This window comes from Schistocerca gregaria, chromosome 9 (genome assembly GCF_023897955.1).
Source record: "Schistocerca gregaria isolate iqSchGreg1 chromosome 9, iqSchGreg1.2, whole genome shotgun sequence".
In the NCBI taxonomy this organism is placed as follows: domain Eukaryota; kingdom Metazoa; phylum Arthropoda; class Insecta; order Orthoptera; family Acrididae; genus Schistocerca; species Schistocerca gregaria.
In genome coordinates, this window is record NC_064928.1 from 50,599,470 (window position 1) to 50,613,317 (window position 13,848).

Sequence of the window (13,848 nt, forward strand, 5' to 3'; positions counted from 1 at the left end):
CATGCACTGACAACAAAAAATGTAGGCGCCGCGGCTTGAACACTGGACCTTTCACATGCCAAGCGAACGCTCTACCAACTGAGCTACGCCCCATGCACGAGCAAACTGCGCTATTCCCCATTCTTTGCGACTCAGATGCGCACGGACACGATGGTTGGTTGGTTTGTAGCGGTGAAGGGAGCAGAGTACAAAGGCGCGGACCCGTTCATATACACAAAAGTACCAAGTAGTTTCGATGCTCTGGTATTACAAATGAAAATTCCGTCTGTTTTTAACGTCTTAAATTGAAAGAGCCGTCACAAATTGCTCCGTTTTCACTCCTTGACGACAATCATACAGCACCTGAGGTAACAAACACATCTCGAGCCCCATTGTGCACTCCATTATTCATGCCAACTCAGTGCCTCGCTCTTTACTACTGTGTACCAATCTTGTCGTCCAACTGCAAAACACTGGGCCACAATAAGTTTCCGCGTCTCCATTGCACTGCGCATACTACGAAACGCTCCCCAAACTTGGCACTCACCCTCACAGCCGACTTTTCCGACTTTCCACGACGCTCACGCAACGCTCACGCTAGTGACAGCATTATTTATAGTTCGACGTCGCGCCAAAGCGAATGAGCACATTTCGCCTACGGCTTAGGCCGCCCTCCTAGTGTGGCTGCTCGGTGTCTGCAGGCAGCGAGGGTCTGCAAGCTTCCTGTGTTCGCACCTATGTCACCTGTGCTTGCTTGTCAGAGACAGACTACCGCAAAACATACAACTCACTCCATGAATTGATTGCTACGGCATCTGTTATCAGCAGTCACAACTAACAACACCAGTAGCAGCTGACTGCATGCAAAGAATAGGAATGTGCAGTGGAATTTACGTGAACTCAGCGCAAGGCAGATCTTTCCGACATAGGCTTGAGAATCTTACAGGAACACTTGTACTGTTTCTAAATTAAGTGTAGGCGTGGGAGGAGAGTGCTTCCTGCGCACTAATAACAGCACGCTTGTCAATTGTGGATGCTAATCATTCGCTTGTATCTTCCTAGACACATCTGCTGGTTGTGAATTATTCCACTTGCATGGCAAGGTGCGCATGTAGGTGTGTTAAAAATTCTGGAAGCACTGGGTATTGATCCCAGTTCCTCTCGCATACTAAGCGAGCGCTCTACCATCTGAGCTACGCCCGCCCCCCCGGAGACTAATGGTGCTACATACAGCCATATAGACGACACAGACCCTTGCACTCCCATTATTCAGCAGACAAACACTACTCTCTATGTATCCGTTAGGGTGTCTTTCAGGTTTCGTGCATTCTGTATCGAATCGTAGTTGGCCACAATGAAAATGGCACGTATAACGTCGAAAATAGAATTCGGACACCGCTCTGAGTAAGACCAACGTGTTGTCCACCCTCTAGACTTCAATGAGGTTAAGCCGCGATACCTAAGACAGATCTGCACTCGATGACACCTCGATAACAGCCGGTCCCCACACTTACATCTTGCTCTCCTTACGTCAGTATACATCATATCAGTCTGTGACGCTGGCTTTGCAACATCTTGCGTGCCTTTAGGTTCGCCGCGACCAACACTTACCATGCACTGACAACAAAAAATGCAGGCGCCGCGGCTTGAACACTGGACCTTTCACATGCCAAGCGAACGCTCTACCAACTGAGCTACGCCCCATGCCCGAGCAAACTGCGCTATTCCCCATTCTTTGCGACTCAGATGCGCACGGACACGATGGTTGGTTGGTTTGTAGCGGTGAAGGGAGCAGAGTACAAAGGCGCGGACCCGTTCATATACACAAAAGTACCAAGTAGTTTCGATGCTCTGGTATTACAAATGAAAATTCCGTCTGTTTTTAACGTCTTAAAGTGAAAGAGCCGTCACAAATTGCTCCGTTTTCACTCCTTGACGACAATCATACAGCACGTGAGGTAACAAACACATCTCGAGCCCCATTGTGCACTCCATTATTCATGCCAACTCAGTGCCTCGCTCTTTACTACTGTGTACCAATCTTGTCGTCCAACTGCAAAACACTGGGCCACAATAAGTTTCCGCGTCTCCGTTGCACTGCGCATACTACGAAACGCTCCCCAAACTTGGCACTCACCCTCACAGCCGACTTTTCCGACTTTCCACGACGCTCACGCTAGTGACAGCATTATTTATAGTTCGACGTCGCGCCAAAGCGAATGAGCACATTTCGCCTACGGCTTAGGCCGCCCTCCTAGTGTGGCTGCTCGGTGTCTGCAGGCAGCGAGGGTCTGCAAGCTTCCTGTGTTCGCACCTATGTCACCTGTGCTTGCTTGTCAGAGACAGACTACCGCAAAACATACAACTCACTCCATGAATTGATTGCTACGGCATCTGTTATCAGCAGTCACAACTAACAACACCAGTAGCAGCTGACTGCATGCAAAGAATAGGAATGTGCAGTGGAATTTACGTGAACTCAGCGCAAGGCAGATCTTTCCGACATAGGCTTGAGAATCTTACAGGAACACTTGTACTGTTTCTAAATTAAGTGTAGGCGTGGGAGGAGAGCTCTTCCTGCGCACTAATAACAGCACGCTTGTCAATTGTCGATGCTAATCATTCGCTTGTATCTTCCTAGACACATCTGCTGGTTGTGAATTATTCCACTTGCATGGCAAGGTGCGCATGTAGGTGTGTTAAAAATTCTGGAAGCACTGGGTATTGATCCCAGTTCCTCTCGCATACTAAGCGAGCGCTCTACCATCTGAGCTACGCCCGCCCCCCCCGAAGACTAATGGTGCTACATACAGCCATATAGACGACACAGACCCTTGCACTCCCATTATTCAGCAGACAAACACTACTCTCTATGTATCCGTTAGGGTGTCTTTCAGGTTTCGTGCATTCTGTATCGAATCGTAGTTGGCCACGTATAACGTCGAAAATAGAATTCGGACACCGCTTTGAGTAAGACCAACGTGTTGTCCACCCTCTAGACTTCAATGAGGTTAAGCCGCGATACCTAAGACAGATCTGCACTCGATGACACCTCGATAACAGCCGGTCCCCACACTTACATCTTGCTCTCCTTACGTCAGTATACATCATATCAGTCTGTGACGCTGGCTTTGCAACATCTTGCGTGCCTTTAGGTTCGCCGCGACCAACACTTACCATGCACTGACAACAAAAAACGCAGGCGCCGCGGCTTGAACACTGGACCTTTCACATGCCAAGCGAACGCTCTACCAACTGAGCTACGCCCCATGCACGAGCAAACTGCGCTATTCCCCATTCTTTGCGACTCAGATGCGCACGGACACGATGGTTGGTTGGTTTGTAGCGGTGAACGGAGCAGAGTACAAAGGCGCGGACCCGTTCATATACACAAAAGTACCAAGTAGTTTCGATGCTCTGGTATTACAAATGAAAATTCCGTCTGTTTTTAACGTCTTAAAGTGAAAGAGCCGTCACAAATTGCTCCGTTTTCACTCCTTGACGACAATCATACAGCACGTGAGGTAACAAACACATCTCGAGCCCCATTGTGCACTCCATTATTCATGCCAACTCAGTGCCTCGCTCTTTACTACTGTGTACCAATCTTGTCGTCCAACTGCAAAACACTGGGCCACAATAAGTTTCCGCGTCTCCATTGCACTGCGCATACTACGAAACGCTCCCCAAACTTGGCACTCACCCTCACAGCCGACTTTTCCGACTTTCCACGACGCTCACGCAACGCTCACGCTAGTGACAGCATTATTTATAGTTCGACGTCGCGCCAAAGCGAATGAGCACATTTCGCCTACGGCTTAGGCCGCCCTCCTAGTGTGGCTGCTCGGTGTCTGCAGGCAGCGAGGGTCTGCAAGCTTCCTGTGTTCGCACCTATGTCACCTGTGCTTGCTTGTCAGAGACAGACTACCGCAAAACATACAACTCACTCCATGAATTGATTGCTACGGCATCTGTTATCAGCAGTCACAACTAACAACACCAGTAGCAGCTGACTGCATGCAAAGAATAGGAATGTGCAGTGGAATTTACGTGAACTCAGCGCAAGGCAGATCTTTCCGACATAGGCTTGAGAATCTTACAGGAACACTTGTACTGTTTCTAAATTAAGTGTAGGCGTGGGAGGAGAGTGCTTCCTGCGCACTAATAACAGCACGCTTGTCAATTGTGGATGCTAATCATTCGCTTGTATCTTCCTAGACACATCTGCTGGTTGTGAATTATTCCACTTGCATGGCAAGGTGCGCATGTAGGTGTGTTAAAAATTCTGGAAGCACTGGGTATTGATCCCAGTTCCTCTCGCATACTAAGCGAGCGCTCTACCATCTGAGCTACGCCCGCCCCCCCGGAGACTAATGGTGCTACATACAGCCATATAGACGACACAGACCCTTGCACTCCCATTATTCAGCAGACAAACACTACTCTCTATGTATCCGTTAGGGTGTCTTTCAGGTTTCGTGCATTCTGTATCGAATCGTAGTTGGCCACAATGAAAATGGCACGTATAACGTCGAAAATAGAATTCGGACACCGCTCTGAGTAAGACCAACGTGTTGTCCACCCTCTAGACTTCAATGAGGTTAAGCCGCGATACCTAAGACAGATCTGCACTCGATGACACCTCGATAACAGCCGGTCCCCACACTTACATCTTGCTCTCCTTACGTCAGTATACATCATATCAGTCTGTGACGCTGGCTTTGCAACATCTTGCGTGCCTTTAGGTTCGCCGCGACCAACACTTACCATGCACTGACAACAAAAAATGCAGGCGCCGCGGCTTGAACACTGGACCTTTCACATGCCAAGCGAACGCTCTACCAACTGAGCTACGCCCCATGCCCGAGCAAACTGCGCTATTCCCCATTCTTTGCGACTCAGATGCGCACGGACACGATGGTTGGTTGGTTTGTAGCGGTGAAGGGAGCAGAGTACAAAGGCGCGGACCCGTTCATATACACAAAAGTACCAAGTAGTTTCGATGCTCTGGTATTACAAATGAAAATTCCGTCTGTTTTTAACGTCTTAAAGTGAAAGAGCCGTCACAAATTGCTCCGTTTTCACTCCTTGACGACAATCATACAGCACCTGAGGTAACAAACACATCTCGAGCCCCATTGTGCACTCCATTATTCATGCCAACTCAGTGCCTCGCTCTTTACTACTGTGTACCAATCTTGTCGTCCAACTGCAAAACACTGGGCCACAATAAGTTTCCGCGTCTCCGTTGCACTGCGCATACTACGAAACGCTCCCCAAACTTGGCACTCACCCTCACAGCCGACTTTTCCGACTTTCCACGACGCTCACGCTAGTGACAGCATTATTTATAGTTCGACGTCGCGCCAAAGCGAATGAGCACATTTCGCCTACGGCTTAGGCCGCCCTCCTAGTGTGGCTGCTCGGTGTCTGCAGGCAGCGAGGGTCTGCAAGCTTCCTGTGTTCGCACCTATGTCACCTGTGCTTGCTTGTCAGAGACAGACTACCGCAAAACATACAACTCACTCCATGAATTGATTGCTACGGCATCTGTTATCAGCAGTCACAACTAACAACACCAGTAGCAGCTGACTGCATGCAAAGAATAGGAATGTGCAGTGGAATTTACGTGAACTCAGCGCAAGGCAGATCTTTCCGACATAGGCTTGAGAATCTTACAGGAACACTTGTACTGTTTCTAAATTAAGTGTAGGCGTGGGAGGAGAGCTCTTCCTGCGCACTAATAACAGCACGCTTGTCAATTGTCGATGCTAATCATTCGCTTGTATCTTCCTAGACACATCTGCTGGTTGTGAATTATTCCACTTGCATGGCAAGGTGCGCATGTAGGTGTGTTAAAAATTCTGGAAGCACTGGGTATTGATCCCAGTTCCTCTCGCATACTAAGCGAGCGCTCTACCATCTGAGCTACGCCCGCCCCCCCCGAAGACTAATGGTGCTACATACAGCCATATAGACGACACAGACCCTTGCACTCCCATTATTCAGCAGACAAACACTACTCTCTATGTATCCGTTGGGGTGTCTTTCAGGTTTCGTGCATTCTGTATCGAATCGTAGTTGGCCACGTATAACGTCGAAAATAGAATTCGGACACCGCTCTGAGTAAGACCAACGTGTTGTCCACCCTCTAGACTTCAATGAGGTTAAGCCGCGATACCTAAGACAGATCTGCACTCGATGACACCTCGATAACAGCCGGTCCCCACACTTACATCTTGCTCTCCTTACGTCAGTATACATCATATCAGTCTGTGACGCTGGCTTTGCAACATCTTGCGTGCCTTTAGGTTCGCCGCGACCAACACTTACCATGCACTGACAACAAAAAACGCAGGCGCCGCGGCTTGAACACTGGACCTTTCACATGCCAAGCGAACGCTCTACCAACTGAGCTACGCCCCATGCACGAGCAAACTGCGCTATTCCCCATTCTTTGCGACTCAGATGCGCACGGACACGATGGTTGGTTGGTTTGTAGCGGTGAACGGAGCAGAGTACAAAGGCGCGGACCCGTTCATATACACAAAAGTACCAAGTAGTTTCGATGCTCTGGTATTACAAATGAAAATTCCGTCTGTTTTTAACGTCTTAAAGTGAAAGAGCCGTCACAAATTGCTCCGTTTTCACTCCTTGACGACAATCATACAGCACGTGAGGTAACAAACACATCTCGAGCCCCATTGTGCACTCCATTATTCATGCCAACTCAGTGCCTCGCTCTTTACTACTGTGTACCAATCTTGTCGTCCAACTGCAAAACACTGGGCCACAATAAGTTTCCGCGTCTCCATTGCACTGCGCATACTACGAAACGCTCCCCAAACTTGGCACTCACCCTCACAGCCGACTTTTCCGACTTTCCACGACGCTCACGCTAGTGACAGCATTATTTATAGTTCGACGTCCCGCCAAAGCGAATGAGCACATTTCGCCTACGGCTTAGGCCGCCCTCCTAGTGTGGCTGCTCGGTGTCTGCAGGCAGCGAGGGTCTGCAAGCTTCCTGTGTTCGCACCTATGTCACCTGTGCTTGCTTGTCAGAGACAGACTACCGCAAAACATACAACTCACTCCATGAATTGATTGCTACGGCATCTGTTATCAGCAGTCACAACTAACAACACCAGTAGCAGCTGACTGCATGCAAAGAATAGGAATGTGCAGTGGAATTTACGTGAACTCAGCGCAAGGCAGATCTTTCCGACATAGGCTTGAGAATCTTACAGGAACACTTGTACTGTTTCTAAATTAAGTGTAGGCGTGGGAGGAGAGTGCTTCCTGCGCACTAATAACAGCACGCTTGTCAATTGTGGATGCTAATCATTCGCTTGTATCTTCCTAGACACATCTGCTGGTTGTGAATTATTCCACTTGCATGGCAAGGTGCGCATGTAGGTGTGTTAAAAATTCTGGAAGCACTGGGTATTGATCCCAGTTCCTCTCGCATACTAAGCGAGCGCTCTACCATCTGAGCTACGCCCGCCCCCCCGGAGACTAATGGTGCTACATACAGCCATATAGACGACACAGACCCTTGCACTCCCATTATTCAGCAGACAAACACTACTCTCTATGTATCCGTTAGGGTGTCTTTCAGGTTTCGTGCATTCTGTATCGAATCGTAGTTGGCCACAATGAAAATGGCACGTATAACGTCGAAAATAGAATTCGGACACCGCTCTGAGTAAGACCAACGTGTTGTCCACCCTCTAGACTTCAATGAGGTTAAGCCGCGATACCTAAGACAGATCTGCACTCGATGACACCTCGATAACAGCCGGTCCCCACACTTACATCTTGCTCTCCTTACGTCAGTATACATCATATCAGTCTGTGACGCTGGCTTTGCAACATCTTGCGTGCCTTTAGGTTCGCCGCGACCAACACTTACCATGCACTGACAACAAAAAATGCAGGCGCCGCGGCTTGAACACTGGACCTTTCACATGCCAAGCGAACGCTCTACCAACTGAGCTACGCCCCATGCCCGAGCAAACTGCGCTATTCCCCATTCTTTGCGACTCAGATGCGCACGGACACGATGGTTGGTTGGTTTGTAGCGGTGAAGGGAGCAGAGTACAAAGGCGCGGACCCGTTCATATACACAAAAGTACCAAGTAGTTTCGATGCTCTGGTATTACAAATGAAAATTCCGTCTGTTTTTAACGTCTTAAAGTGAAAGAGCCGTCACAAATTGCTCCGTTTTCACTCCTTGACGACAATCATACAGCACCTGAGGTAACAAACACATCTCGAGCCCCATTGTGCACTCCATTATTCATGCCAACTCAGTGCCTCGCTCTTTACTACTGTGTACCAATCTTGTCGTCCAACTGCAAAACACTGGGCCACAATAAGTTTCCGCGTCTCCGTTGCACTGCGCATACTACGAAACGCTCCCCAAACTTGGCACTCACCCTCACAGCCGACTTTTCCGACTTTCCACGACGCTCACGCTAGTGACAGCATTATTTATAGTTCGACGTCGCGCCAAAGCGAATGAGCACATTTCGCCTACGGCTTAGGCCGCCCTCCTAGTGTGGCTGCTCGGTGTCTGCAGGCAGCGAGGGTCTGCAAGCTTCCTGTGTTCGCACCTATGTCACCTGTGCTTGCTTGTCAGAGACAGACTACCGCAAAACATACAACTCACTCCATGAATTGATTGCTACGGCATCTGTTATCAGCAGTCACAACTAACAACACCAGTAGCAGCTGACTGCATGCAAAGAATAGGAATGTGCAGTGGAATTTACGTGAACTCAGCGCAAGGCAGATCTTTCCGACATAGGCTTGAGAATCTTACAGGAACACTTGTACTGTTTCTAAATTAAGTGTAGGCGTGGGAGGAGAGCTCTTCCTGCGCACTAATAACAGCACGCTTGTCAATTGTCGATGCTAATCATTCGCTTGTATCTTCCTAGACACATCTGCTGGTTGTGAATTATTCCACTTGCATGGCAAGGTGCGCATGTAGGTGTGTTAAAAATTCTGGAAGCACTGGGTATTGATCCCAGTTCCTCTCGCATACTAAGCGAGCGCTCTACCATCTGAGCTACGCCCGCCCCCCCCGAAGACTAATGGTGCTACATACAGCCATATAGACGACACAGACCCTTGCACTCCCATTATTCAGCAGACAAACACTACTCTCTATGTATCCGTTGGGGTGTCTTTCAGGTTTCGTGCATTCTGTATCGAATCGTAGTTGGCCACGTATAACGTCGAAAATAGAATTCGGACACCGCTCTGAGTAAGACCAACGTGTTGTCCACCCTCTAGACTTCAATGAGGTTAAGCCGCGATACCTAAGACAGATCTGCACTCGATGACACCTCGATAACAGCCGGTCCCCACACTTACATCTTGCTCTCCTTACGTCAGTATACATCATATCAGTCTGTGACGCTGGCTTTGCAACATCTTGCGTGCCTTTAGGTTCGCCGCGACCAACACTTACCATGCACTGACAACAAAAAACGCAGGCGCCGCGGCTTGAACACTGGACCTTTCACATGCCAAGCGAACGCTCTACCAACTGAGCTACGCCCCATGCACGAGCAAACTGCGCTATTCCCCATTCTTTGCGACTCAGATGCGCACGGACACGATGGTTGGTTGGTTTGTAGCGGTGAACGGAGCAGAGTACAAAGGCGCGGACCCGTTCATATACACAAAAGTACCAAGTAGTTTCGATGCTCTGGTATTACAAATGAAAATTCCGTCTGTTTTTAACGTCTTAAAGTGAAAGAGCCGTCACAAATTGCTCCGTTTTCACTCCTTGACGACAATCATACAGCACGTGAGGTAACAAACACATCTCGAGCCCCATTGTGCACTCCATTATTCATGCCAACTCAGTGCCTCGCTCTTTACTACTGTGTACCAATCTTGTCGTCCAACTGCAAAACACTGGGCCACAATAAGTTTCCGCGTCTCCATTGCACTGCGCATACTACGAAACGCTCCCCAAACTTGGCACTCACCCTCACAGCCGACTTTTCCGACTTTCCACGACGCTCACGCAACGCTCACGCTAGTGACAGCATTATTTATAGTTCGACGTCGCGCCAAAGCGAATGAGCACATTTCGCCTACGGCTTAGGCCGCCCTCCTAGTGTGGCTGCTCGGTGTCTGCAGGCAGCGAGGGTCTGCAAGCTTCCTGTGTTCGCACCTATGTCACCTGTGCTTGCTTGTCAGAGACAGACTACCGCAAAACATACAACTCACTCCATGAATTGATTGCTACGGCATCTGTTATCAGCAGTCACAACTAACAACACCAGTAGCAGCTGACTGCATGCAAAGAATAGGAATGTGCAGTGGAATTTACGTGAACTCAGCGCAAGGCAGATCTTTCCGACATAGGCTTGAGAATCTTACAGGAACACTTGTACTGTTTCTAAATTAAGTGTAGGCGTGGGAGGAGAGCTCTTCCTGCGCACTAATAACAGCACGCTTGTCAATTGTCGATGCTAATAATTCGCTTGTATCTTCCTAGACACATCTGCTGGTTGTGAATTATTCCACTTGCATGGCAAGGTGCGCATGTAGGTGTGTTAAAAATTCTGGAAGCACTGGGTATTGATCCCAGTTCCTCTCGCATACTAAGCGAGCGCTCTACCATCTGAGCTACGCCCGCCCCCCCCGAAGACTAATGGTGCTACATACAGCCATATAGACGACACAGACCCTTGCACTCCCATTATTCAGCAGACAAACACTACTCTCTATGTATCCGTTAGGGTGTCTTTCAGGTTTCGTGCATTCTGTATCGAATCGTAGTTGGCCACAATGAAAATGGCACGTATAACGTCGAAAATAGAATTCGGACACCGCTCTGAGTAAGACCAACGTGTTGTCCACCCTCTAGACTTCAATGAGGTTAAGCCGCGATACCTAAGACAGATCTGCACTCGATGACACCTCGATAACAGCCGGTCCCCACACTTACATCTTGCTCTCCTTACGTCAGTATACATCATATCAGTCTGTGACGCTGGCTTTGCAACATCTTGCGTGCCTTTAGGTTCGCCGCGACCAACACTTACCATGCACTGACAACAAAAAATGCAGGCGCCGCGGCTTGAACACTGGACCTTTCACATGCCAAGCGAACGCTCTACCAACTGAGCTACGCCCCATGCCCGAGCAAACTGCGCTATTCCCCATTCTTTGCGACTCAGATGCGCACGGACACGATGGTTGGTTGGTTTGTAGCGGTGAAGGGAGCAGAGTACAAAGGCGCGGACCCGTTCATATACACAAAAGTACCAAGTAGTTTCGATGCTCTGGTATTACAAATGAAAATTCCGTCTGTTTTTAACGTCTTAAAGTGAAAGAGCCGTCACAAATTGCTCCGTTTTCACTCCTTGACGACAATCATACAGCACCTGAGGTAACAAACACATCTCGAGCCCCATTGTGCACTCCATTATTCATGCCAACTCAGTGCCTCGCTCTTTACTACTGTGTACCAATCTTGTCGTCCAACTGCAAAACACTGGGCCACAATAAGTTTCCGCGTCTCCGTTGCACTGCGCATACTACGAAACGCTCCCCAAACTTGGCACTCACCCTCACAGCCGACTTTTCCGACTTTCCACGACGCTCACGCTAGTGACAGCATTATTTATAGTTCGACGTCGCGCCAAAGCGAATGAGCACATTTCGCCTACGGCTTAGGCCGCCCTCCTAGTGTGGCTGCTCGGTGTCTGCAGGCAGCGAGGGTCTGCAAGCTTCCTGTGTTCGCACCTATGTCACCTGTGCTTGCTTGTCAGAGACAGACTACCGCAAAACATACAACTCACTCCATGAATTGATTGCTACGGCATCTGTTATCAGCAGTCACAACTAACAACACCAGTAGCAGCTGACTGCATGCAAAGAATAGGAATGTGCAGTGGAATTTACGTGAACTCAGCGCAAGGCAGATCTTTCCGACATAGGCTTGAGAATCTTACAGGAACACTTGTACTGTTTCTAAATTAAGTGTAGGCGTGGGAGGAGAGCTCTTCCTGCGCACTAATAACAGCACGCTTGTCAATTGTCGATGCTAATCATTCGCTTGTATCTTCCTAGACACATCTGCTGGTTGTGAATTATTCCACTTGCATGGCAAGGTGCGCATGTAGGTGTGTTAAAAATTCTGGAAGCACTGGGTATTGATCCCAGTTCCTCTCGCATACTAAGCGAGCGCTCTACCATCTGAGCTACGCCCGCCCCCCCCCGAAGACTAATGGTGCTACATACAGCCATATAGACGACACAGACCCTTGCACTCCCATTATTCAGCAGACAAACACTACTCTCTATGTATCCGTTGGGGTGTCTTTCAGGTTTCGTGCATTCTGTATCGAATCGTAGTTGGCCACGTATAACGTCGAAAATAGAATTCGGACACCGCTCTGAGTAAGACCAACGTGTTGTCCACCCTCTAGACTTCAATGAGGTTAAGCCGCGATACCTAAGACAGATCTGCACTCGATGACACCTCGATAACAGCCGGTCCCCACACTTACATCTTGCTCTCCTTACGTCAGTATACATCATATCAGTCTGTGACGCTGGCTTTGCAACATCTTGCGTGCCTTTAGGTTCGCCGCGACCAACACTTACCATGCACTGACAACAAAAAACGCAGGCGCCGCGGCTTGAACACTGGACCTTTCACATGCCAAGCGAACGCTCTACCAACTGAGCTACGCCCCATGCACGAGCAAACTGCGCTATTCCCCATTCTTTGCGACTCAGATGCGCACGGACACGATGGTTGGTTGGTTTGTAGCGGTGAACGGAGCAGAGTACAAAGGCGCGGACCCGTTCATATACACAAAAGTACCAAGTAGTTTCGATGCTCTGGTATTACAAATGAAAATTCCGTCTGTTTTTAACGTCTTAAAGTGAAAGAGCCGTCACAAATTGCTCCGTTTTCACTCCTTGACGACAATCATACAGCACGTGAGGTAACAAACACATCTCGAGCCCCATTGTGCACTCCATTATTCATGCCAACTCAGTGCCTCGCTCTTTACTACTGTGTACCAATCTTGTCGTCCAACTGCAAAACACTGGGCCACAATAAGTTTCCGCGTCTCCATTGCACTGCGCATACTACGAAACGCTCCCCAAACTTGGCACTCACCCTCACAGCCGACTTTTCCGACTTTCCACGACGCTCACGCAACGCTCACGCTAGTGACAGCATTATTTATAGTTCGACGTCGCGCCAAAGCGAATGAGCACATTTCGCCTACGGCTTAGGCCGCCCTCCTAGTGTGGCTGCTCGGTGTCTGCAGGCAGCGAGGGTCTGCAAGCTTCCTGTGTTCGCACCTATGTCACCTGTGCTTGCTTGTCAGAGACAGACTACCGCAAAACATACAACTCACTCCATGAATTGATTGCTACGGCATCTGTTATCAGCAGTCACAACTAACAACACCAGTAGCAGCTGACTGCATGCAAAGAATAGGAATGTGCAGTGGAATTTACGTGAACTCAGCGCAAGGCAGATCTTTCCGACATAGGCTTGAGAATCTTACAGGAACACTTGTACTGTTTCTAAATTAAGTGTAGGCGTGGGAGGAGAGCTCTTCCTGCGCACTAATAACAGCACGCTTGTCAATTGTCGATGCTAATAATTCGCTTGTATCTTCCTAGACACATCTGCTGGTTGTGAATTATTCCACTTGCATGGCAAGGTGCGCATGTAGGTGTGTTAAAAATTCTGGAAGCACTGGGTATTGATCCCAGTTCCTCTCGCATACTAAGCGAGCGCTCTACCATCTGAGCTACGCCCGCCCCCCCCGAAGACTAATGGTGCTACATACAGCCATATAGACGACACAGACC

General features: G+C 49.0%; 8 non-coding genes across 8 annotated transcripts; all 8 read right to left on the reverse strand.

The window, feature by feature from the left end:
* Nucleotides 1-1,610: 1,610 nt before the first annotated feature.
* Trnaa-ggc (transfer RNA alanine (anticodon GGC)) lies at nt 1,611-1,686 on the reverse strand. The gene has a single exon. It is a non-coding gene; the product is annotated as a tRNA-Ala (tRNA).
* Nucleotides 1,687-3,176: 1,490 nt separating this feature from the next.
* Trnaa-ggc (transfer RNA alanine (anticodon GGC)) lies at nt 3,177-3,252 on the reverse strand. Its single transcript has one exon. It is a non-coding gene; the product is annotated as a tRNA-Ala (tRNA).
* A 1,514-nt stretch (nt 3,253-4,766) lies between these two features.
* On the reverse strand, nt 4,767-4,842 carry Trnaa-ggc (transfer RNA alanine (anticodon GGC)). The gene has a single exon. It is a non-coding gene; the product is annotated as a tRNA-Ala (tRNA).
* A 1,490-nt stretch (nt 4,843-6,332) lies between these two features.
* Trnaa-ggc (transfer RNA alanine (anticodon GGC)) lies at nt 6,333-6,408 on the reverse strand. Its single transcript has one exon. It is a non-coding gene; the product is annotated as a tRNA-Ala (tRNA).
* A 1,503-nt stretch (nt 6,409-7,911) lies between these two features.
* Nucleotides 7,912-7,987, reverse strand: Trnaa-ggc (transfer RNA alanine (anticodon GGC)). The gene has a single exon. It is a non-coding gene; the product is annotated as a tRNA-Ala (tRNA).
* A 1,490-nt stretch (nt 7,988-9,477) lies between these two features.
* Trnaa-ggc (transfer RNA alanine (anticodon GGC)) lies at nt 9,478-9,553 on the reverse strand. The gene has a single exon. It is a non-coding gene; the product is annotated as a tRNA-Ala (tRNA).
* A 1,515-nt stretch (nt 9,554-11,068) lies between these two features.
* Trnaa-ggc (transfer RNA alanine (anticodon GGC)) lies at nt 11,069-11,144 on the reverse strand. The gene has a single exon. It is a non-coding gene; the product is annotated as a tRNA-Ala (tRNA).
* Nucleotides 11,145-12,635: 1,491 nt separating this feature from the next.
* On the reverse strand, nt 12,636-12,711 carry Trnaa-ggc (transfer RNA alanine (anticodon GGC)). The gene has a single exon. It is a non-coding gene; the product is annotated as a tRNA-Ala (tRNA).
* Nucleotides 12,712-13,848: the final 1,137 nt, after the last annotated feature.